This window comes from Mesoplodon densirostris, chromosome 12 (assembly GCF_025265405.1).
Source record: "Mesoplodon densirostris isolate mMesDen1 chromosome 12, mMesDen1 primary haplotype, whole genome shotgun sequence".
NCBI classification, from domain to species: Eukaryota; Metazoa; Chordata; class Mammalia; order Artiodactyla; family Ziphiidae; genus Mesoplodon; species Mesoplodon densirostris.
Genome location: NC_082672.1, coordinates 32,835,022 through 32,860,623, shown reverse-complemented (window position 1 = coordinate 32,860,623; position 25,602 = coordinate 32,835,022). Strand labels below are relative to the sequence as shown.

The 25,602-nt window shown below is 37.8% G+C and overlaps 1 protein-coding gene across 4 annotated transcripts in view; it reads left to right on the top strand.

The window, feature by feature from the left end:
• The window catches only part of TMEM200A (transmembrane protein 200A), a 70,911-nt gene that overhangs the window by 28,080 nt on the left and 17,229 nt on the right, over nucleotides 1-25,602 (top strand). The window lies entirely within an intron of this gene.

Sequence of the window (25,602 nt, the reverse complement as noted above, 5' to 3'; positions counted from 1 at the left end):
AATAGAGGAAGGAATTCCAAAGGGTCTGGGTGTTAAGGCATGCTGCCTTCTTTTACTGTCACTGAGCATGAGGGAGAAACACCAGAAGGAAAAGTGAATCAATGCTTATAATAGAGTGCTATTTAAAAGGGTATACACCTAGTGTTATGGCAACAGAGATGAAGTAATTTTGCAACAAATGGAGTCATTGCCTGGGGGCTAGAAATGACCAGCTCAAACATCAAAGGCGCATGGGCAGTGGGCAGATGTTTTACAGCAGTTTCAAGCCTCCAGTGCCAGTAACAGCTGTGTATAAAGAGCCTAATCAAAGATGGAGTTCAGCGGGCCACACTGCCTTGGGATCACATGGCCCTAGCCACAAAAGGTACCAGTGTTTTGTCATTTTCTACCTAAGCGTCTTTAGACTAGTTCGCTGCTAAAAGCAGTAGTCTCAAGAGTCCTTTTTCAGGAAGATCATTTTTCAGGCCTGACATCCAAAGCGGGGAAACATAGTGTACAGCTTTCTCAACATTAAGGAGATGACCAAAATATCATTTAGTGACATCACTAATTATTTTAACCCATGATTCCATCGAAGGAACCATGTTGTTTTCTGGTTGGGCAAAGGAACACATTTCTTTGTTGTTCAAATATGTGCCTTTTATAAATTACATTTGAAAAATCTCTAGTCATGTTTTATCGTTTGAAATGTCATCTAATCTTCTCAGGAAGGATTTCTCTTCCTCTTTTTGATTTGACATATCCAACAGCACATTTTGCCCTTCAATTACAGTAATGAACAAGTTTCCATGCCCGTTATTTGTACATTGCTTTGTCACTGAGGTGAAATAGCAGTGAATCGCATCCCTGGTTGTATTTAAGGGATTCAGTAAACTGTATTTGTGAGTCAGCTGTTAGAGTTTGACGTCAATATTCATCCATTTCTGAAACATCTTATACCAACCCCAGATTTGGGTCTCGACTGCTCTGTGTGGAAAATGCCAACACCCTTCCTCTAAACCCAGCCGAGAATCTGCTTCAAGGGAAATGCAGAAGTGATGCGCAAGAAAGACCTTTTATCAAGGCTTGATCTGATCTTGCTGTTTCACAACTGTCACACTGAAATTCCCTTCCGTTCCTGCAGAAGGGAATACTTACTTCTGCCAGCAGGTTCCTGCCAGGAGCTGGAATGCATCCCTGTAAATACTCAGAGTAGTGGGGGTGGAAGAGCTTTCTTCTCTCCCCACGCTGCTTCTGCTTCTGGCAAAGGTTTGGGTATTGGCAGGGGCGCCCCGCCTCTGCACAGTCTGCTCTTGGAGGTGGGGAATTCCTCTTACGTCCAATTACCAGTTTCTTTACACGTGGGAGAACGTTTTTGGGCACGGATTAGCCTCTTCGCTTCATGTCTGGCTGACAGCGCCCTTTTTTGGCATTTTTTATGCATTTGTTAAGATGTCAAATGGTACATACAGAGCATTGGAGTGAAGGCTGAATTTACATTCTGGAGCTTCCAGTAGGTATGGGATGTTAGAAGTTCTGTCTTTGGGATGAAAGTTATAGTACTGGGTAAATGGAGGGTAGTGGGTGTGATTTACTTGCCTTCTCACAAAAGTCTCAAGACCCTTTAGTGAACAGTGAATCACAGAATCCTAAGCTTGTAAGTGGGTCAGGATTTGAAAGTTCATGTGATCTATTGCCACGTGATCTGTTGCCTTCATTGAGGCTGAGAACACTTAAGTGACTTACCGATGGCCACCCAGCTGGCCTGTGCTAGAACCTACACCAGAATACTGGTCTTCTCTCTTTGTCTTGCATTATTTTCACTATATCTCAATGCTTTGAAAGTATTGAGAACTCAGTACATTTTATTAGGTATATTGAATACCTTCATTGTTGTTTCTGCATATAGGATGAAAAAAAAAACCCTCAACCCTTTCCCCACCAAAACAATCCTGACTAGCTGCATAGCCATACTGGATGGATTGGCTATAATTCTTGCAGCTAGACTGAGTTACCTGGAAAAAGGGTCATTTCAGTAGTTTTCCCTTCTCCCAAGTGGTTGGAACCCTTAGATGAAATGTCAGCCAGCTGAAACATGTCAAAATCAATCTGTAATTTTGGAGCAGTTCCAATCACCTGCCCTGGACAGTCTGTTCCATTATACTATCTGAAACATTAATAGCACATTTGTGAAGGCATACTCAGGAGAAACAGATCTCACAAATTGTTTCTTCAGAGGGAATGATTACATAAACAACTAATTTGAGTGAAAGTAGCTCAGAAAATATTTCAGGTTCTGGCTGAGAATCTTAAATGCTTAATTAAGTAATTTTTACAAAGCTCTTATGAAACCTGGTATTAGGAAGTGATTTTTTTAAAATAAAAGGTTAATAAACCATATATCTGTTCATAACAATTGCTTTTAAATTCACTGGTCAGCTGGGGAAGGTTTCGCTGGTAGTGATGTTAGAAGAGGCTCACCACTCATTTCCTTGACTGGATTGTGTTATGTTTTCAAGAAGGTTACTAGCTGGATCAAAGTCTGATTGAATTTTTTTAAAAAAACACTGATCTGCTGAACTTGCAGTTTAGTGCCCTTTACCTTAGAGCCCATTATTTTATTTTATTTTATTTTATTTATTTATTTACTTTGGCCACTCCACACAGCATGTGGAATCTTAGTTCTCCGACCAGGGACCGAACTCGCGCCCCCTGCATTGGAAGCACGGAGTCTTAAGCACTGGACCGCCAGGGAAATCCTCTGATTGAATTTAAAGCAAATACTACATATAATGGTAGTTAAACTATAGAGACCATAACGGTGTGGTCTTTTTTGACGGCAGTTCTAAAAAGAGCAGGGATATCAATTTTGTGATGGTGCCCTTAGTGGCTAAAACTTAACACTTTAATGTTTTCATCTTCCTCCCTGGACTAAGTATGAAAATGCTAATAAGGGACATTTGGTGTTGAAATCATTTTCAAACAAAAGTATCAGACATACTTCTATTATGAACTTGTGCGCAAAATCTATACAGTTTACATTTTTAGGGGCCTTAAAAATATCAGCAAAAGCTTTAAAAAATGTTCTCCACTCTCAGACTTTATATTTATTAGTGTTTCTGACATTTATGGACATGGGGCCAGCAATTTCTTACACATAGTGGGTGTTCTGCAGATACTGGCAGGTGATAATATAAAAAGATTTTAAAAATTTAAGGAAAATCTTTTGCACCAACTTTTTATCTATGTATTTTCTAAAATTTACTTTATTGAAATATAGTTGATTTACAATGTTGTGTTAGTTTCAGGTGTACAGCAAAGTGATTCAGTTATACACATATATACATCTTTTTCATATTTTTTTCCATTATGGCTTATCACAGGATATTGAATATGGTTCCTTATGCTATACAGTAGGACCTTGTTTGTTTATCCATTCTATATAGAGTAGTTTGCGTCTACTAATCCCAAACTCCCACTCCCTCCTTCCCCCACCCCCCTTGGCAACCACAAATCTGTTCTGTAGGTCTGTGAGTCTGTTTCTGTTTCATAGATAAGTTCATTTGTGTCATATTTTAGATTCCACATATAAGTGATATCATATGGTATTTGTCTTTCTCTTTCTAACTTACTTCACTTAGTATGATAATCTCTAGGTCCATCCATGTTGCTGCAAATGGCATTATTTCATTCTTTTTTATGGCTGAGTAGTATTCCATTGTATATATGTACCACATCCTCTTTATCCATTCATCTGTCAATGGACATTTAGGTTGTTTCCATGTCTTGGCTATTGTATTATTTATGTATTTTTGTTTGCTTATATCTTTATTGGAATTTTGAGAAAATCCTCAGACATTTTGTGCTTTGACCAGTTTTTTTTGAACTAAGAATATTCCAAATTGGTGAGATAAAAGTTATAAAAAGATCAAATTTCCCAAGAGGAAATGAGGGAGTTGGTTTTTGAGACTGTTGTTCGTTTTGTGAAAATAATACTCAAATTTCTCTTAAAAAACAAATCAGATAATTTAGAAAAGTATAAAGAAATAAATGCAGGTCAGTGCAACCTTCATACTCCAAATCTGCAGTGGCTTAATTTCATATTATTTCTGTCACTGGCAGCCTCGCTTCTCTCCTTCTATCTCTAGGTGCAGCTGCACCAGGTAAAAACATTTGGGAAAAGCACATGGATGGAACATTTTGTCTTGTATTCCTCACACTAATGGTCACCCCCATGCTGACAGGTATCTGACATGTGACTGCATTAGTGATCACTAATTACTATCTTTGAATTCTGTTGATAAATGTAACAGAACATTCACAATAATTAACTTTTGATGGCAGCAGATCACAGATTTCCTTTCCCATTGTTTAGACAGAATGCATGACCAAAGAAGATATCACTCCCATACCAAGCAAATTCTAGGTATGTAGAATAATGGAGTCTTCTTTATTATTGTTATTATTTTGATAAATGGTGTCCAGACATAGTTCTTTTTTTACCTTTGAGGAAATTTTTTCTGGCTAACTTACATTGGTGATCGCTTATATGATCACAGTGTTATTGGAAGAAGCAAATTGTATGCTTAATATTACAAAATTTTGAAAGAGAAATGTGTAATCTTTGATAGCTTGTATTTTTAAATGCAAAAGCATGAATCATTCTACGATTTTTGAGTGAACCATTCTTTTTTTAAAAAATTTTTATTTATTTATTTATTGGCTGTGTTGGGTCTTCATTGCTGCGTGAAGGCTTTCTCTAGTTGTGGCGAGCAGGGGCTACTCTTTGTTGCAGTGCACAGGCTTCTCATTGCAGTGGCTTCTCTTGTTGCGGAGCACGAGCTCTAGGCACGTGGGCTTCAGTAGTTGTGGCTCGCAGGCACTAGAGCGCAGTCTCGGTAGTTGTGGCACAAAGGTTTAGTTGCTCTGTGGCATGAGGGGCCTTCCTGGACCAGGGGTTGAACCCATTGTCCCCTGCATTGGCAGGTGGATTCTCAACCACTGTGCCACCAGGGAAGCCCAAATCATTCTTATTATGGAAACTTTGAAGAATTGCTTTACTCACTTAAATCCACTACTGCAGCAGTTTGTTTTGATTTCTTCTTACCATGCACTTTCCATTAGTTGACTTGGTGTCATTGGTAGGAGAGTCATTTCAAGAAGGAGAAATTACGTGCATCACATCCTTGTGAACAGTCACTCACCTCTGACAGCTGGATTGCTCAGGGCTGTTGGAGACAATGCCGCAACCTTGCATATTGCTGCCCTTACACAGTTGTGGTCTCCAGCCCCAGGTGTGCTTTCAGCACTGCTCAGAGGTCCTCTTGGGAGCCTCTTGTCCTCTTCCTATGCCAGCTCATACCGCCCTCCCCAGGTTTCCTCACCCACTGCTTCCTGGTCCAGATGACAGACTTGCAATGCTTACCACCTCACTGGACCACAGCCTCTCCATGTATTGGACAGATCCATATGAAATTGCCAATGTTTGACTGGTTTTGACTTGCAAAGTCAGCAGTTGCATCTGCCTCAAGCTAATGCGTGCTTCTTTTCATATTTTCATCCTTCTGTCATTCCCTGACTTCTAATAAGGAATAGATGACCCTCTTTTCCAAGGTTCATTCATCCATCTCAGGAACCCATAAATCGTTGTTCTTCTGGGATCCACCTCCAACAGTTATCCTTGTCTTTTCATAATTTCCATTTCTAACTTTCACCTTGGCTCCTTTTCATTAATATATAATATAGCCAAGTCATTTCTGTCCTTTTATTTGATTTTGAAAACTATATACAACATACCACGTGTATAAAGGAGAAATATAAAATGTATGCACAGTTTAAAGTGTAACACACACAACCTAACTTAAAACTAGACCCTTTCTAATACATCTGAACCACTTGTGTGCTCTGATCCTCTTCCTTCTCTCCCGCAAACAATAATCTGAATTTTATATTATTTTCTCCCTTTTCTTTATTGTTTGATCACATGTGTATGTATCTCTTAATCTTTTTGCATCTGAAAATGCTTAAACATATTTTAAGTACCTTCTGAATAACAATGATAGAAGCAAAATTAATTGGAAAAAATCTTAACAAATGTTTCCTTTTATCCAGGGATTCAATTCACTTTGGAATATGACAGGTATCAAGATTGTGAAATATGACACATGTTTGGCATCAGGATTAATAACTTCTTCTCATTTGGGCCAGGATCTTACTATAGTAGGATTGCTGTGCTTAAGAGATATATTTTGTCTGCATTAGCAAAGATTATTAAAATACTGATCTAGGTAATTCAAAACCAAACCTTTGTTGCCTAAATTATCTCTATTCAAATAATTATCTCAATAATTTAACATCCATTACACCTTTACATGAAGATACTCTTTACATCTATGTACACATATGTACATGAAGATACCTATGTACATGAAGATACTCGATTTGGCCAATATCATAAATGCCTATGATGTTTAAAACACTGATTTTGGCTGTAAGAAACCCAGCAATGAATAGGAGAGATAGCCCTCAAGTTGCCAGCAATCTAGAGGAGAAAAAACCCAAAGTAGACAAATAATTTATATTGCAAATCAGCCTACAAATGGCATTTAAGAAACAGAAAAGGTATATAAAGGTTCGTGTGAAAAGGGAGCTTGACTCTCACAAACTTTGAGACTTAATTTTCTTTTGAAGCAGATTTAAGACTACATCTCAGACCTGATTTTTGAATTTTCTGTCCTCTATCCTTTTATTTTTATATAACAACTGTGTTGATGTATTACTTACATACCGTCGGTATTCTAACACATGTGATAAATTCAGTTCATTCATCAAACTTGTGTTGGTACTTACTATGCTCCACTACAAAGTGCAGGCATACAAAGCTTGATAAGATGTGGTTGAGAAGTTCAGAGCAGAAAGGAGATAGATGTGAAAACCGTGGGATGGAGAGTGGGGGAAGGATTAGGAGTTTGGGATTAGCAGATTCAAACTATTGTATTTAAGATGGATAAACAACAAAGTCCAACTGTATAGCACAGGGAGCTATACTCAATATCCTGTGATAAACCATAATGGAAAAGAATATGAAAAAAGGATACATATATGTATAACTGAATCACTTTGCTGTACAGCAGAAATTAAACACAACATTGTAAATCAATTATACTTCAATATATTATACTTCAATAAAATTATACTTCAATTATACTTCAATTATACTTCAATATTATACTTCAATGTATCAATTATACTTCAATAAAATTTTTAAAAAAGAAACCATATTCCTAGTACAGTATAAGTGCCCCAGTGTACACAATACTGCAATGACCCAGTGGAGAGAGGCAGGCAGGAGCTCTGATTAGATCAGGTTGCACAGGCTTCAGGACCCAGTGGGGCTCTTAAAGGATGAATAGAAACTTACCAGAGGGACACAGAAGGGGAGTGTCCCAGGTTTTCTGCCCAGGTGGACATTTTTCATGGTGTAGCCCCAGCTATACCTGGGGCTGGAGAAAGTCTAAGACAGACCTCTTCCCAGACATTTTGGTTAGTTCTAGCCTTGCTCTGGTCTCCACCCTGCATCCTCAGATCCCAACCTCCTATTTCTTACCTACTTTCCTTGAATTCTGACTCTAGGTTCTGGATGCCTCCAGAGCCCAGAATGGATTTGTCAGGTGTTGCGGCTTAGATGGGGTTGGGGAATCAGACACAACAGGAAAGAAAGGAGCGTGTGAAGAGTCAGAGAAGCAAAATTGGCATACAGCATATGGGGCATGAGTAAATACGCCTGGCTGAAGCACAGGTAGGATGCTTATGAAGAAGAGGTGGAAATGGAGTTGACCAGAAAAAACAGGGTCCAGATCCTGAAAGAACGTATGTGCTTTGCTGAGGAGTTCGGACATTATTAGGTCGAAATGGGAGAACCCTGAAAGGCTTTCAAGTAGCAGAATGACATGAAAGACTTGTGTAGTAAGTATATTCATACTGTTTAGCTAGTTTTATTGTTTCTGCATTGAAGCCATTGATTAGGTTGTTGTTCTGACCTCCCTTCAGGAGGGAACTGCTGTAGGAGTAGTTAGCCAACAGCCTGCAGGTGCCTGCAGGTGCCACATCTTCTGATCTGCCACAGAATTCCCCTCAGGGCCACACTCTCCGTGGGCTGCTCCCAGGGTAATGACTGAGCATGGCGGGGCCTGGGGCCAGGCCATTTCTGCCCAATGGGGACCCTTCCAGTGGGTGGTCTGCTTGAGGCTGGGCTGGCAGAGACTTTCTTAGAGCCGTACACATCCAAGCCTCCTCCTATTCAATCCTTCTCCTTCTTTTCATGGGTGCCAGGGGTTTATGATGGTCTCAGGCTTCCTCTGTCTATTCCTGAATCCCTCGCCGTTTATCTGTCAGGAGTTTCCCCCAGTAAGCTCTTTTAGTTCTAATTCTGTCTTGACGTTGGCTTTCCATAGGACATGAACTGACATATGATGCCTCAAAGCCTATTTTTAAATTTTAGTATGTATCTTTAAGGGGTTCTTTATATTTTTACTTTCTGAACTAGCATGCTTTCCATTATATGAAATACACTGTTTTATGAAGTCAGAGGTAATCTTAAATAAATGATCTCAGGACAGTTTGGACTCCTGGGCATGCCAAGCTTCTCTGCACAAGTTTGTCATTACAACTACCTGGGATCTGACAGGCTTCTGAGGAACTAGAGCAGAACTGGCAGCCTTGCTTAGTTCTACTTAGTAATGTATTTCCTACATCCCATCATGGCAGGATTGGCTCAGGTTCAAAGAGTTGATGAACAGGAAATGCTTCAGACAGAGAAGATTTTTTTCCTGACTCTCATTCTTAAAGTATTTTGATATCTCATGACTAGCAGGTGGTTAGATAAAAGAGGAAGATAATTCAGCATCTTAAAAGCCCGTGACCTAGCATTTGGGAGGACAGGATTAATTATAGCAAATCACTGTATGACTTTTGAGGCAGTGTTTCTCTCTAGAATATTGTGCCTTATATATGAAAAGCACTACCTCTCTCTCTCTTTAATAAAAAAAATCACTTTAAGTAAAAACAGTGAATCATGTTCTTGAAGTAGGTTGTGATCTTCAAACATGAGAAAACTATGGAAGTTAATTTTTTGTTTTTAGAAGGTCTGTCATATTGCAGTTTATATAATATGGCTAACAGCAAAATTGTGTACTACATTTATTTAAAATGAAATGCTAGGTTGAGTATCAAGATTTTTGAAACTAAAATGAATTTGTTTGAGTTAAATTGTAGAATTGAGCTTTATCTAATCTCCTGGGCAGACTTTCAAGTGTTCCTGTGATCAAAGGTCTTTTGTGAATTCTCTGTGAACGGGGATTCCCTGTGTGGTCCAGGATTTAAGGAGGGATTGAAGACCAACCTCATGGTTTTAGCTGCACTGCTTTGCTCTCATTTTACACACAGAAGCTCTTCTGTAAGTGACAACTAAAAGGCTGATGGAAATTCAAATGGATTCAAACTATGCAGAATGATGAAACATTAAATACCTTTAACATTAACTTTTCCATTAAAAAAATATATATATATCTTTTAAGTCCTAATGATCTAACTGGAATTGTGGGCATTATCTAGTAAGTTTTCATTTAAAGAGAATACATAGTATTTGCTTAAATGTGAAAAGAACCATGTGAAGAAAAATCCCCTATTTCTGTGAATTTATTTAATAGTGCTAAGAAGTTTATCTGGTGAAAGGATTTTGTGTGATATAATTCTGCAGTATTAAGACCCATGCACAATTGAGATATTGCTCCTGTTCATGTGGCATATCCCTTCTTTAAAAAAAGCTAAATGATAATCAGTGAACATGACAAGAGTGATTACTTCAAAAGCCCAAGTGAAATACTGATGAACTTATGTCTTAATTCTGATAAGATTGAATTTTGGGGGCATGACCTTCTTATTCAATTAAGAATAAGTTATTAATCATAAAGATCAGATCAGAAATAAATGAAAAAGAAATGAAGGAAACAATAGCAAAGATCAATAAAACTAAAAGCTGGTTCTTTGAGAAGATAAACAAAATTGATAAACCATTAGCCAGACTCATCAAGAAAAAAGGGAGACGACAGATCAATACAATTAGAAATGAAAAAGGAGAAGTCACAATTGACACTGCAGAAATACAAAGGATCATGAGAGATTACTACAAGCAACTATATGCCAATAAAGTGGACAACCTGGAAGAAAAGGACAAATTCTTAGAAAAGCACAACCTTCCGAGACTGAACCAGGAAGAAATAGAAAACATAAACAGACCAATCATAAGCACTGAAATTGATTAAAAATCTTCCAACAAACAAAAGCCCAGGACCAGATGGCTTCACAGGCAAATTCTATCAGACATTTAGAGAAGAGCCAACACCTATCCTTCTCAAACTTTCCCAAAATATAAGAGAGGAAGGAACATTCCCAAAATCATTCTACGAGGCCATCACCCTGATACCAAAACCAAACAAAGATGTCACAAAGAAAGAAAACTACAGGCCTATATCACTGATTAACATAGAGGCAAAAATCCTCAACAAAATACTAGCAAACAGAACCCAACAGCACATTAAAAGGATGATACACCATGATCAAGTGGGGGTTTATCCCAGGAATGCAAGGATTCTTCAATATATGCAAATCAATCAATGTGATGCACCATATTAACAAATTGAAGAATAAAAACCATATGATCATCTCAATAGATGCAGAAAAAGCTTTTGACAAAATACAACACCGATTTATGATAAAAACCCTCCAGAAACTTAGAGGGAACTTACCTCAACCTAATAAAGACCATATATGACAAACCCACAGCCAACATCATCCTCAATGGTGAAAAACTGAAACCATTTCCACTAAGATCAGGAACAAGACAAGGTTGCCCACTCTCACCACTATTATTCAACATAGTTTTGGAAGTTTTAGCCACAGCAATCAGAGAAGAAAAAAAATAAAAGGAATCCAAATTGGAAAAGAAGAAGTAAAGCTGTCACTGTTTGCAGATGACATGATACTATATATAGAGCATCCTAAAGATGCCACCAGAAAACTACTAGAGCTAATCAATGAATTTGACAAAGTAGCAGGATACAAAATTAATGAACAGAAATCTCTTGCATTTCTATACACTAATGATGAAAAATCTGAAAGTGAAATTAAGGAAACACTCCCATTTACCATTGCAACAAAAAGAATAAAACACCTAGGAATAAACCTACCTAGGGAGACAAAAGACCTGTATGTGGAAAACTATAAGACACTGATGAAAGAAATTAAAGATGATAATAATAAATGGAGAGATATACCATATTCTTGGATTGGAAGAATCAACATTGTGAAAATGGCTATACTACCCAAAGCAATGTACAGATTCAATGTAATCCCTATGAAACTACCACTGCCATTTTTCACAGAACTAGAGCAAAAAATTTCACAATTTGTATGGAAACACAAAAGACCCCCAATAGTCAAAGTAAACTTGAGAAAGAAAAATGGAGCTGGAGGAATCAGGCTTCCTGAATTTAGATTATACTACAAAGCTACAGTAATCACGACAATATGGTACTGGCACAAAAACAGAAATATAGATCAATGGAACAGGATAGAAAACCCAGAGATACACCCACACACATATGGTCACCTTATTTTTGATAAAAGAGGCAAGAATATACAATGGAGAAAAGACAGCCTCTTTAATAAGTAGTGCTTGGAAAAACTGGACAGCTACATTTAACAGAATGAAATTAGAACACTGCCTAACACCATACACAAAAATAAAGTCAAAATGGATTAAAGACCTAATGTAAGGCCAGACACAATAAAACTCTTAGAGGAAAACATAGGCAGAACACTCCATGACATAAATCACAGCAAGATTCTTTTTGACCCACCTACTAGAGAAATAGAAATAAGAACAAAAATAAAAAATGGGACCTAATGAAACTTAAAAGCTTTTGTACAGCAAAGGAAGCCATAACCAAGATGAAAAGACAACCCTCAGAATGGGAGAAAATAGTTGCAAATGAAACAACTGGCAAAGGATTAATCTCCAAAAGTTACAAGGAGCTCCTGCAGCTCAATATCAAAAAAACAAACAACCCAATCCAAAAATGGGCAGAAGACCTGAATAGACATTTCTCAAAGAAGATATACAGATTGCCAACAAACACATGAAAGAATGCTCAACATCATTAATCATTAGAGAAATGCATATCAAAACTACAAAGAGGTATGACCTCACACCAGTCAGAATGGCCATCATCCAAAAATCTACAAACAATAAATGCTGGAGAGGGTGTGGAGAAAAGGGAACACTTTGCACTGTTGGTGAGAATGTAAGTTGATACAGCCACTATGGAGAACAGTATGGAGGTTCCTTAAAAAACTAAAAATAAAACTACCATACGACCTAGCAATTCCACTACTGGGCATATACCCTGAGAAAACCATAATTCAAAAGGAGTCATGTACCACAATGTTCATTGCAGCTCTATTTACAATAGCCAGGACATGGAAACAACCTAAGTGTCCATCGACAGATGAATGGATAAAGAAGATGTGGCACATATATACAATGGAATATTCCTCAGCCATAAAAAGAAATGAAATTGAGTTATTTTTAGTGAGGTGGATGGACCTAGAGTCTGTCATACAGAGTGAAGTAAGTCAGAAAGAGAAAAACAAATACCATATGCTAACACATATATATGGAACCAAAAAAAAAAAAAAGTCATGAAGAACCTAGGGGCAGGACGGGAATAAAGACACAGACCTCCTAGAGAATGGACTTGAGGACACGGGGAGGGTGAAGGGTAAGCTGAGACAAAGTGAGAGAGTGGCATGGACATATATACACTACCAAATGTAAAACCGATAGCTAGTGAAAAGCAGCCGCATAGCCCAGGGAGATCAGCTCGGTGCTTTGTGAACACATGGGATAGGAGAGTGGGAGGAAGGGAGATGCAAGAGGGAAGAGATATGGGGATATATGTATATGTATAGCTGATTCACTTTGTCATAAAGCAGAAACTCACACACCATTATAACCAATTATACTCCAATAAAGATGTTTAAAAAAAAAGAATAAGTTATTAGTGATGTCACATGTCTAGGGAAACCACAGTGGATTGTAGACTTGGCTTCTATTGGGAGGCTGCCTTTGTCAAGTGGAATTTTTGGAAAACTCAATATGGCATCTCACTTTGACACTCAAGATTTGTTTCAAACCAGTAATTGACTATGTTGGGATGAGTGGATGGGGCACTAAATGAAATCAATGCCATTTTGGGAAGTGTTTATTTTTTTTTTTAAATCTCATGCTTACAGAAATTTTGCAAGTATAGTACAAAGAACATTTTTTCCTAAGCCACTTGAAAATAACTTATTGGCATGATACCTTCACCTATACTATAACCATCAGGGGCTTCCCTGGTGGCACAGTGGTTGAGAATCTGCCTGCCAATGCAGGGGACATGGGTTCGAGCCCTGGTCTGGGAAGATCCCACATGCCATGGAGCAACTGGGCCTATGAGCCACAATTACTGAGCCTGCACATCTGGAGCCTATGCTTGGCAGCTAGAGAGGCCGTGATAGTGAGAGGCCCCGTGCACTGCGATGAAGAGTGGCCCCTGCTTGCCACAACTAGAGAAAGCCCTCGCACAGAAACGAAGACCTAGCACAGCCATAAAAAAAAAAAAAAAGAATAGAAAAAAATTATATATAAAGCCATCAAATTCAAAACATTCACACTGGTACATTAGTACCATCTAATTTTCTGACCCTATTCAAGTTTTGCCAGTTGTCTCTATAACGTAAAGGATCTAGTCCAGAATCATGTGTTGGATTCAGTGGTCATGTCTCTTTAGTCTCCTTCCATCTGGAACGTTTCTGTAGTCTTTCCTAGACTTTCATGATCTTGAAAGTCCAGTTATTATTGTAAGATGTCTCTCACTGTGAGTTTGTCTGATGCTTCTTTGTTGCTAGATTCAGGTTTGGTGGGAATATCACAGAAGTGTTGTTGAGGTGGAAAATCACTTCTCCTTTATTGTCTTTAGTTCAGTGTTTGGAGGCCTTTGAATTAAACTGACAAAAGACAGATTAGTGAGAGGAAAGAAAAACAGATTTAATGCACGTATGCACAGGAGTTCTCAAAGAAATGTGACTCAAAGAGGCAGTTAGGATTTGGGGCTTACATACCATCTTAATAGAGAATTGGGAAGGCCAGAGGGATACCTCTGGGAGAACAAATAACTTCTTAGAAGGAAAGTGGAGAGAAAAGGCACTTGAGGAGAAACAAATGACATTTTGGAAAGATAAATGGGCCTTAGGAGAATAGATAGGATATGTAATAGTTTTGTGACAGTATCTGTTTGATGGTAGTGCCAACTTCTCTTTCTGAAAGAGAAGATCGGAGTTGTTCCCAGGGATAGGATTTATGACAATTGAATTTTTTGAGTTCTTTTGAGAAGCTCTGCTTTTAGGCAGATAAGGGATTTCAGGAACTCAAGTGGCTTTAGCTTAAAATAATTTTTATGCCACAGTGGCTTATTCTGGATCCCTTCATGACACTGTATTGTGTCATTTGGTGTGTGATTTCAGTTCATCTCATGATAATGATGTTCACTTTGATCCCTTGATAAAGGGGTATTTGTCACTGTAAAGTTTCACATTTTTTTCCATTTTTAGTTAATAAGTATTTTGTGAGGGGTACTTTGAATTTATGCCCTTATCTTTCAACTTACACATATGTGAGTTTATATTATTGTGGTCTCATGGTTTAATGGGTTATAACCTGTTACTGTCATTTATTTTGATGCTCAGTTATCCCTTATTTGGCCAGTGGGAGCTTATTCAAGCTGGCTTTTATGTTGACACACCCCCATTAATCTTTGAGCATTTCCTTGTTTTTTGGGAGACACATGTTGCTCCAAGATCATCTTATACTTTCCCTGCCTTAGCTCTGAAATTAGCCATTTCTCCCAGAAGCCCTGATTCTTCTTAGTGGAGAATGGTATTTAGAAACTAAGATCTGGATGATAGGTGTGCTCATTGCTATCAGGGTGTTGCTGCTGCTCACAGACTCTTTCAGTAGGTGCACAATCTCTCATCACTGCTGCTCCCAACCCACCCCTTGGGGACTCCCTCCTCATTGTCAGTGCTCTGATTCCCTGCACTAGGCTACTGTGCAATAGCATTCCTTCCTCATGCTGCCCAGGTCTCAACACCCACGTCAGGCCACCTTGTCCCCTCCCACAGGGAGTCGTATCTCACCTTGCTCAGGCTCTGATGCCCTGTGCTGGGCCACAGTCCCAGGTAGAAATGCTTCTTGCTTTGCTTGGGCTCTGAAACTCTGTGGCTAGACACCTCCCACCCCACAACCCCATGCCCTGCTGTGACAATGCCTTCTTTCCTCCAATCAGATTTTGACACCCTGATTGGGGCTGCCACCCCATGAGTGTACATCGTCCTCATCCTAGCCAGACTTTGACACCCCACTCTCTGTCATCATGGCTCCTCCACTCCTGTGTGGATTTCTGCCTTCCTTACCTCCACCACATGGCTTCAGGAATGAATTGTTCATGAAGGGGAATAGAGCTCAATGCCATTTTAAAGTGTGGATTTAGAAGTTACCTAATAATTTACCAAAGTCGGAAGATCTGTGGTCCTATTTTTTAACCAAGATTCTGGAACATATAATTGAAGAGAAATGCTTTCTTGAGACTCCTCGTGTCAATGTTTTTTAAGATTTATTTTTAATGTGAAAATACATATTTTAGTAAGGCAAAGGTTTGATGTTTGATTCTGCAATCAATGAGAAACTAACATATATTTATAGCATATCTTCTCCAAAATATACATGTGCATTAATTACTTAGGAGTAAGTTGTCTTCAGAGGATTTTGTGTCCAAAATCCATGATGAAAATTTTGGAATCCAAGTACCAGCAGTTCCTCATTTACATTCCATCAGATCTGTACTTTTAAATCAGACAAAAGGTCTAAGATACTTTCCGTTCTACACATGGGATGTATACTAAGGACCCTGAGTTTATATTTTCCGCCCAGATCTTGGCCCTAGAACTACCTTCAAACTCCCTCTGTTTTGGACTACCCTTTAGTCTCAATTGTGCTAAAACTTTGTCATTGAGATGGCTATGAGATATAAAATGCAGATGTCAAGTAGGCATCCCCTATGCTTCATGCTCCTATAGCCAATGCCTATGTGACATCTCCATTTTGATGTGTCACGGGCATCTCAAACCCAGCATGCCCACACCTGAACTCTTGAATCCTGATACTGCCCTCCAGAGCACAAATCTTCTTCTTCTTCCCAGTCTCAGTAAATGGCACAACCATCCCCCACTGCCCTCGCAAAGCCCCAGCCAGAGATCTGGAAATGTTCTAGGCTCTTCTCCTTTATCCTTTATGTAGAATGGATCAGTGTATTCTGTGGTCTGTTCTGTTCTTTTCAGCACTTCCTGTCTCAAGCCTAGCCCAACCCACCGACATCTCTTGCCTGGTCTATCTCTTACTCCATTCTTGCCACCCTGTGATTCATTATCCTCACAGCTGCCAAAGTGATGTCTGCATATTGGATCATGTCACTAACCTACTTAAACACACTTAACAAATTCCACAATTCTTATGTACACCTGCATGACTAGCCCCCTATTCATCTCTGCAGCCTCACCTTGTGCTATTCACCCCCAAGCACTTGGCCTTCTTTCTGTTCCTGGAACATGTCAAACATTTTGCTACCTTAGAACTTTTGAATATCATCTGTCTAAAATATCATTAACTTCCCTATTCCAAATAGAACCTGTGAATCTTTACACTAGAGCCAAATGCTTACTGATGAGCATGATTTGGGGACTAATCTCTGTGCTCTTACATATTATTTATTTTGTACTTGAAGGAGAATCTCAGTGGCAATTAGTATGAAGTAATTGTTAAACTTAATTTACTATTAAGAAATCAACAAGAAAGAGTCTGCTTCCAACTGCTTCCAAAATAAAAATCTTAATAAAAATCAATGTAATTATGACATTTAAAATGTAAAAAGGAAAAAGAGGCACAATGTCTATAAAATATTCAGTATATGAACCACTTTGAAACCCTGGAAGAAAAGGGAATTCAATGTATTATTGTTACCAAATTATTACTAGTTTAATTTTCACATGACTCATTTCAGTAAAGATGGTGAATTTTTATTAATGGTGTTTGTAAATACTATAATTCCTTACGTGTATGTTGCACAGTCCAGTGTATGAGAATGTGTGCATGCATTGTTTTTCTTGAATTCCAACCTCTTGAGCACAGAGAAGTGACTTGTTGTAGCATCACTTGGCCAAGTCCAGTTCTCTAGACTTATCTTCATTCAAGAAATGTTATCTGAGAGTATATTGTGCATCAAGTGCTATGCTAGGAATTTATGAACAAAAATGTTCTCTTAGAGCTCCTGGCCTGATGGAGTAGACGCATAATAAACAAGTCAGCCAGCAAATGCATACACGTGGTTGAAGGGATATTTTTCCTTGCTCATACACACTGTTTTTCTGGAGCCAGGAATGTACTGAACTTCCAAACCAATCTTTCTTTGGATATTAAATACAAAGGAAGGGAAGAGTCAGAGACTCTTTGGCATTATTAACTCATAGGAGGTAAATCATTTTATGGCATTATGAAAGATTTTATTGTTTTGTAAATTATTTGGGGGCAGTATAAAAGGTTTTATTTTTTATAGATAATCTATTCATGAGAGCTAAAAGCCCATCCCTACCGCCCCATTCAGAATAGAATTCAGTGGAATGTAAGGGCTTGCAAATTTAGCCTCTGAAGAAGTAGGAGCAAGGGGAAGAGAGTCAAGGATTTAGAGACAGTGGGGGATGTAGAGAACAGAGGTCTAGCCCAAACGGGGAGGGACTTTTTTCTCCTTCCAAGTGCATGATAAGGTGCCAAGTCAGGAGGATAAGCAGAAGAGAGTAATTCCCCCTGCACCCTGTACAGACGACAAGATGAAATTGGAAGCTGAAAAGATGAACCATTTATTATGTGCTTCTCGATTCTGTGTGCTTGACTTACCAACAGCAAGCTTCATTATTAATGAATTGCATCATTACTTGGTGAAGAAGTTAGCTCTTTATAATTTAAAGAAAACTACATGTCAGTAGTTAGAAAAAAGAGAACCAAAATCTCCATAACGTAATAGACCCTTAACTTTTGAAAGGACACTGGGACTATTTGAACACCATTTTTATAGTTTATTAAATAATTACAATAATGTGTCACCCCTTTCCTGCTCATGAGATCTATTTCTCTCTACTGAAGTGTCATTAGATGCCTCCTTTCCTGCTGCCCACAAGACCATTTTTAGAGGGTGTCTGAGCTTGTGCTCTTATTTAAAAGAAAACTGCAATCTTATGTGTAAATGAGTTACTGTGCTATATATGTGTAAGGAAGTATTATAGTATTTGTAAGCATCATTAGTGAAAATTTATTGTCTTTATTGAAACAAGTCATTTGAAAATTAAACTAGAAATAATTTGGTAAAAATAGTACATTGAATTCCCTTTTCCTCCAAGACTTCAAACTGTTTCATATACTGAATATTTTATAGACATTGCTACTTTTTTTCTTTTTTCATTTTAAATATCATAATTACATTGATTTTTATTAAGACATTTATTTTGGAATCAGACTTTTTTGGGTTGTTGTTTTCTTAATAGTAAATTAAGCTTAACAATTATTCCATACTAATTGCTACTGAGATTCTTTTTCAAGTTATAAAATAAATGATACTGTAAGAGAACATAAATTCGTTCTAAAATCACATTCATCATGTAGTAGTATTTGACTAGTGTAAAGATTCAAAGATTCTATGTCACTAAGAAAAACAGCATTAGTATGATTCATAGTCATTAAGCCTCATGCTTGTTTTATCAATGGATTAAATTTTCAGCTTTTGATTAGTGTGTGTGTGTGTGTGTGTGTGTGTATACATATCGTCAGTTAACAGTAAGTCTCTAGGAATGTAAGATCCAATAACATGTTCAAAGCTAAAATTTCCCCTCCAACAGCTTCTTTCTATTTGTTCCTTATTTTTCTAAAAGGTGCCATTATCCACATCCAACTGCTCAAGCCAGCAACTGGACATCATCTTGACAAGTTTCTCTCCTTTATCTCCCACATCTACTCTAATGCCAGGATCTATTTATTCTGCCTTCTAAACTGCCTTCTCAGTTCTGTCCACTCATTGATCCCAGAGCCGCCACTTTCATTCAAGTTATCATCATCTGTTACCTGTATTGCCGCAGGGCTTCTTAACTAGCCTTCCTAGATCATTTGTACCTCCTTTCCATATGGCAACAAGAGTCTTATAATAATGCAGAGCTGATCCTAGTCTCTCTCTGCATAAAGCCCATTCATCATGTCTCCTAAGATAAAGTTCAAAGCCCTTAATATTATCTATGAAACCTCATGTGATCTTGCCCCTACTACCTTTTCACTCACCTCCTTGCCTGGGCCACATTGTTTCTGTTCATTTCTTTGAGAACCAGCTACTTAACCATTTCAGAGTCCTGGAACGTGCTGTTCTTCCCTCCCTTCTCTACACTATCTCAGTGTAAAGTCACTTCTTCATACTTCTCAGACTGAGATAGGTCACCTTGATATTCACTTCCATGTCATCCTACATTTTCCCTTCTTAACACATGTCACCTTGATACTCACTTCCATGTCATCCTACATTTTCCCTTTTTAACACATGTAACTCAGAATTATTTATTCAAAGTCTATCTTTCCCACTCAACAGGTAGATCCAAGGAGGTGAGGATCAAGTTTGAGTTGTTCGTCATTTTATCCTTTTTGACATTATACTTACTTTTGACATTATGACAGAGTTCAAAAAACCCAAATAATTAAAATTTGAACACAAGTGGGTAGTGCTTTTTAAAAATTTGTTTGAAAGTATCATCAACAGTCGTGTTTACTCAGGTTCAAATTGACTTGGCAATGTATGGTTACATATGGAAAGAATCTTCCAGGTGAGGAAATTTCAATATATTGGTAAGCCCTGAACAAGTGGCCTCTTTATGAGAATGTATGTGGAATGTAAAATCTAGAAGAGATTGATTTTCTTGTAGTCATGCTGCATGTATCTAAACACATAAAAGAGGATCCAGTATACTAACTTTACACTCACTGGAAATTTGTAGACAGATTAAGAGCAGCAAAACAGGAAGTAGACACACACACCCCAAAAGTCAAAAAACAAGTCAAATAGATGTCATAAAGCCCAAAGCATATGTATCCTCAAAGCCTTCACTCCAACTTTGCTTGCTCTTAATTTGCACATAGTATCAATAAATCTATTTGCTTGGCTTTCTCATTTCTAAGGCCAAAGCCCCAAACAAGAACTGGACAGGGAAAGACGGTTGCAGGAACCCACTGTTCCCAATGGCAGTGTCGGCTGACAGCAGGGTCATCTCGCCCTCCTCCAGACTTTGGTGGGACCTTACTTGTGTGACAGCACTAACCATATTTGCCTAGTGGCATGATTATGCTTTCAAAAAGTCATTTCCCATTCTTGATCATAGGCTCTTAAGGGGAAACCTTGACTTTTTACAAGACTTTCAGAGTATCACACAAAACCATGTCATAGTTGATATTCATAATTAAAATAAACAAAACAACTCTGAGTCATCAAAAGAAAATTGAATTATGTTTAATATTGTTTGAGAAGCCTGGAGTGAAATATTATATTTTAGAAATGTTTTCATACCTAATAATGGAAATGAAAAGCTTTTCTTCTAAAAGAACTGAATACAAAGTTATTACTTCCATTTTTTAGAGCCACTTATAAACCATGGAGTGTCTCAGAGCTGAAGTTTTACTATTTACTACTCCTAATTCTATTGATGTATAGTTTGCAAACCCTTTAAACAACCTAGCTGAGAGCAACCTATGAGGAAGAGAGGGTAAGTGTTCTCACTTTACAAATAAAAAACCTGAAGCTATAACATAAATTATTACCTCAAGATTACAGCTATTAAGGACCAGAACTTTTAAGCTTTCTGGATACATTTAGCCATAAAAGCAATGTAGCGTTGTGGTAAAATCACAAGCTTTAGTGTCAGAAACATCTAGATTTGTCTCTCCTTTAGTCACATATGAACTGAGTCACAGTGGGCGATGTGCTCAATCTCTTTAGATGAGGGCAAACTGAGCAATTATTAGTCATGTGATATATCAGTTTGGCAAAGTATGAACTGGAACCACAAGGGGGAATCTTTGAGGAATTAGCTAATGAATTCCTTTGGGTTTTGAAGCCAGAGGATCAGGTATTAAACAAAAAGACTTTCCTGGTGACACCAACCCTCTGTGTTTTAGTAGGGTATTTTTCAGTCCATGTGACTCTCAGCTTCTCTGGGTATAACATTGGAATAATGGTAGTACCTATCTGTATCAGTCAGAATAGGTTATGTGCAGTAACAAAGAGTCCCCAAATCTCAATGATTTAAAACAAGATGTATTTCTTACTCACTCATGTCCATTGTGGGTTGCCCAGTAACTCTTTCACATCATCCTTATATGAGAACCTGGGATGATTGTCTTTTTATTATCTGGAAGGTTGTCATTATGGCATTATGATCATTATGGCAAGGGGAAGGGATCACAGCAAATCACACAAGGGCTCTTAAAGGTTTTTGCCAGGAAGGGACATACATCTCTTCACTCACATTTGACAGACCAAGGTAAGCCACCTCTCTTGCCTAACTTCATGGGGTTGGGAAAATGAAAACCAACAGTGGGCCTGTGAGCCTGGGAAGAGAACTGAAATATTGATGAACAGCCCTAATGATCACCACCTGGCCCTAGTAGGATGTCCAGGAGGGTTAATTTAGTGAATGTGAAACACTAAGCTTAATGCCTGGTACCTTACAAGAACTAAGTAAATGTTAAGGATTGTTATGACTTACATTGGTTACAAACTTTATTCATAATGATGATTTGAACCTTATATCAGCTTGTTACATGTAGTGTGTCTTAGGAAAATAGAATTTTTGAAATAGAGCCCGTGTCTGGAAGAAAAATAGAGCTGCATGACTTCCTAACCTTGCATGAGGGAAATGCCTCAGTGTGCTACACAGACACAGCATCAGGACTCAGCTGACTTAGATGTAACAGTAATCAGTTATTCTTTTCTGTCCAGATGGGAAATTTGTTATTTATAAACTGCTAAATAACAAAGAGGATTGGAATTATACATTTCATGTTATAGAGCCAAGTTCATTATTTTTGAGTGTCCAACCTTGTTTCTGCACATTCCTTTGCACTGTGTTAAGCTGCAAAGCCCTGCTTATGGTTCATAGATTCTTCCAGGTTGATGGTAAGCAAGTCATACTATAGTCAAAGCCATTTAGGCAAAAATAGGTCCTCTTGGTTTTTAGAGTCCTCTTTTGTCTTCCTTTTTCCTTGGGAGGAGACATTTCTCTTGCCTTATTTTTTCACTCTTTTCCACTAAACAGGAAAGAATCAGTCATTGGGTCATTGTGGTGGATGGTTGATTGATTACATTTTACCACAAATGACTTCATGTGTTAGTTGGCACTTTGATCTTAAATGTGTTATTCTGGCCTGTGAGCTTCTCTACAGTGAAGAACCTGTCATCCTTTAGCCTTGGGTCCCCAATGCCCAGAAGCATCTGGAACTTAGCTGGTCTTCATTAACCGTGAATGAAGGACAGAATGACAGTGCAACAAATGTACAGTCCCCAATTAAAGGAATTTCAGGCATAAAGAGAGAACAAGGGGACATTTTCTCAGTGCAGGGACACCTGCAATCCTATGCTAATTATCTTTTTCCTTTCTCCTCATTTCTTTCATCCTCATGGCTGGCAGTGACCACTGGGGAAGCAAGCAGGGGTCTCCCAGATCCTACAGCACTGTTGGACATTGTTGCCTCGAGCCATATTTCTCTAATAAGAGCATTTCCTTCCCCACCTCCTTTCATCCCTGAAAAAGCGTCCTGTTTTAGAAGAATACAGTCAGCCGTCCCCTCCCCACTGTTGCATCAGAGTAAAGACTGGGTCTGTTAAGGAAATTCCTCCATCTCAGTGGCTCTCAAACTTCAGTAACATCAGCATCACCTAGAGGTTTTGTGAAAACAGATTTCTGAGCCCATCCCCAGGGTTACTGATGCAGTAGGTGGCAGAGGGCCCATGAATTTGGATTTTTAACAAGCTCAGGGGTTATACCAATGCTGTGTTACTTTGAGCAGCACTACTCCATCTGAATTCTTCTGGTGCTCCTTCCAGAAGGAGCCCAAATCTTCCAGTGCTATTTTCTTTCTAGATACTGGTTTTGCTTCGTTTTTCATGTTGCTTTTGAACTGGTGGAATGTTCCTAATTATTTATCGTTCTGATATCATAATACTTGTCTTCCCTTTTATGTGTCTACCCAAATGTTGTTTTGATTGTTATGGATTATGAATTCCTATGCACGGGAGCTGTCTCATCCCAGAAGACCTTGTAGAGAGAGAAAACTGAGGGAGTTGCCTGTCCAGCACTTATGAAGGCTGTATTTGGTCAGTAAAGGGATGGTTTCCTTGTAGCAAACATTTGGAGCCTTTAACCAACTATTTAAGAAATTCATGAGGCTTTTTTTTTTTTTTTTAATTATACTCCTGGTATCTAGCTAGTTAGCTGGTCAGCCTTTTCGAAATCATTAAAAAGGAATTACTTCAGCTATATTGGTAGGAGATAAAATTAATGTGTCTGCAGTTTTGCACAAGGAGTTTTATCATTTAATTGACTGCTTCGAGCTTTAATTTCATGGTATTAGCTCTTAGGTTGATCTTGACGTAACAACAGAGTAATTTGACTTTTGAGAATAAAGACACACGTGAGCATGAAAGTCCAGATTTTAAGTGATTTTCTCTTTGAGATATTTATTAATAGATGAGCAAACTGGAAATTATGTTAGACCATAAAATCATCTCTTTTCCATAAAATCAGCTCTCTTCCAAATGGCTTATCTGGGTATTTTCTTTATGTATATCTTTTCTTTGTGTATATGTCTAGTTACAACAGGGGCATTTGTGTAGCTCAATCAGTACACTATAAACAGCTGTGTACATTTTGGTGTCTGTTCTCCAGCCGTGTGTGTGTGTGTGTGTGTGTGTGTGTGTGTGTGTGTGTAAAATATAAATTTTCGAATAAATGAGATTGCTACCACATTGTTCTTTTTATATTCAATTAGCATATTTATTGAACATTTCTTCCTGTCATTAAATGATTTTCTAGATTTCTAAAACTGACTACATGGTATTCCTTTATTTGAGTGTATCATAATTAGTTGATCAAATCATTGTGTTAATATAATTGAAAGGAAAAAAAATCATGTTGTCAAATTACCCTCTGGAAAGAGAGAAAAAGCTTTTGTATAAACACTGCTAACAAATAAAAGCCTTTTGCTGACATTTCCTCAGTTTATACTTCTCATCTGATACTTTAGGTGAAAAGTGAAATCTTTAAGCTGATTGGGTTTTAAAATATTATCTGTAAGTTTAGGGTAACAGGAGTCAGTTTTTCATATTCTTAGTTTTGGAGCTAGATGGTCAAATCTGTAGCAGTAAAAAGATAAAATACCAAAACTTATGCCTCAAAGTAATAAGATATATAAGAAGCTAAATAGATTGAGTGTTGCCATCCGTTACTTGCTTTTGGGGATATTTGATCTTTCTTTTATCTATGTATTGGGTGATGTGGTATTTGGGTATTTGTGGTATTTGGTTTTGGTTTTGGTTTTTTGGTTTGTTTCTTTTTTTGAGGAACTTGATTATTTCCACATACTATCTTGATAATTTTTATGTAAGTGGTTCTTATAAAGGTTAGAAGCTGAACTCATTTTGTCATCACCAACAATTGCAAGTTATTGAGGGCGTGGCACTATGCCATGCAATTCAGAGATGCACATGATTTCTTTCTTTAAATAATGTATTTTTTCTTTAAATGACACGTTTTTTTTTCTATAAATAATGTATTTTTCCTCATTACATCTTAAATTCACGATGGTAAACTCTTCTTTCTCCCCCTCACCTCCTTGTTTTCTCTCAACATTTCCAATTATTCCTCCTTCCCCTAATCTTATTTCTGTTAACAAGCAATACAATTGAAGGAGAAATCACATGATTTTAAGCTAAACAGATCTGGACTTGAAAGCTTGCTCTTCTAATTCCTGGCTGTGTGGTGTTGAGCAAATTACTTACCTTATCTGAGCCTCAGTGAAATGGTACAGCTTTTCCTCTCTCACAGACTTTTTCTGAAGATTAAATATGATAATATGTATTAAGTTCCTAAAAAAAATCAGAGCTCAATAAACACTAGTACCTTTCTCATTTTTAATTTTTTATTCTTTTCTCAATTTACATCCTCTCCCCCAAAGTTTCCAGATAAATCATTTGAACTTCTTGGCAGTTCTCTTGGAAAGGATTCAGGATAAAACTTTTTCCCTTCTTTCTGGGATTCATTAGTATTAAAAAGTCACCATTTAACTAACATCTACTTCGATCTCAGTAAGTCTGTAGACCTTAGTTTAGT